Source organism: Austrofundulus limnaeus, unplaced genomic scaffold (genome assembly GCF_001266775.1).
Source record: "Austrofundulus limnaeus strain Quisiro unplaced genomic scaffold, Austrofundulus_limnaeus-1.0 Scaffold868, whole genome shotgun sequence".
Taxonomy (NCBI): domain Eukaryota; kingdom Metazoa; phylum Chordata; class Actinopteri; order Cyprinodontiformes; family Rivulidae; genus Austrofundulus; species Austrofundulus limnaeus.
The window spans coordinates 68928-70337 of record NW_013953270.1 but is presented as its reverse complement, the minus strand read 5'-3'; the positions used below and the strand labels follow the sequence as shown (position 1 = coordinate 70337).

General features: G+C 39.8%; 1 pseudogene; it reads left to right on the top strand.

Annotated features, from left to right (window-relative positions):
* The window catches only part of LOC106533009 (cadherin-23 pseudogene), a 110915-nt pseudogene extending 109673 nt beyond the window's left edge, over positions 1–1242 (top strand).
* Positions 1243–1410: the final 168 nt, after the last annotated feature.

The following is a 1410-nucleotide window of genomic DNA, read 5'->3' as shown; positions in this document are numbered from 1 at the left end:
CATATAAACACCTCCTTTCATCATGAGTTTGGTTATTTTTTCATTTGTCATGAGGTCAATTTTAAAGTAAAGAAGTGAAAAAAAATCATTTTTACATGTGGAATGTAACAAAATAAAATAAGTTATGATTAAAAATACTTTTTACAAATCCTCAGAACAATTACTTAAGTACTTTAATGAAGTAAATGTACTTAGTTCCTGTAGACCTGTGGTAATCTCCTGTAATACTGCATTATTTTTCATTTCTCAGCAGATTAGTTTCAAACTGTCATAAAAGGTGATGATTTGACAAATCTGGATTTGAACTGATTGTGTTGTTGTTGTTTTGTGTTGAGAAGTAAAGTTTGTGCTTGTTTGGGTCTCTGCAGGGGTACGAGGTGCGCAAGATCACAGCCAAGGACCAGGATCTGGGCCGGCCCAGGGGAATCGGCTACACCATCGTGTCAGGTCAGAGTCTGATCGATCCGCTCTCATCACAACTCTGCAGAGATTATAGACGAGTCCCAAACAAACGAGTCGATGGCAGCGGCGCTCCCACAACACAAGTGCAGAATAGGCTTGGCCACGAGCGCCTCTTAATCACAGCTTTTCTTWAATTGTGCACGAGTCAGCTTTCATTTAGTGCACGTCTGCATTCTGAAGTTGGCCGGCGCCGTTAAAACAGGATTATGATGATTTGTCGGAGTGACGAATTCCTACCTTTGGCAAAAACAAGCGATCCACAGATTTAGAGACTCACTTGTAGAGTTGGACTCTTTAATGTTGACAGATGTGACAGGCAGGTTGTGTGAAGTACACTGGGATTATGTGTCACAGCTAATGACCACTTTACGTAGCTCATGTTGCTGATGAGTTATCTGACAGTTTGACTTTAGAGGAGATGTGCAGACAGTTTGCTCGATGCTGATAAGACTGTGTTCCTGCTTTTAATACTTACACACTCTGTTTTAGGTTCTCTGCCAACAAAATGAGTTTTTATGCCTGGAAGTTGCTTTTTCCTGATATGGCAAATATTCATGAACAGATTTCCATAAAACTTGGGTTGAAGAACTTTTTTTGGAGGCAGGAACTCGAAGACTGACTTCCTGAGAGAGGATTATTTTTTTAGCCCTTTTTAACCTTCTTCCACAGACGTCACCGTCGTTGACCTTTGTTCACTTTGGCTGTTTTCATAAGTAAACAAATGCACAGCTGGCTGCARATGTTTAGTTTAAAGGGGAAATATCAATTAAAATCAACTTTGAGTTTTATATCATGTTATAATGTTATACTCTCATAAAAAACAAGACCAAAGCCTTGCTCTGACTCATTCATCATGTTTGAGAAATCCTGCAGTGTTTTTATCAAGCCATGCTGAGGAGCAAAACGACAGGTGGGGACCAGAAACACCTTTTGGTACCAGAAACACCT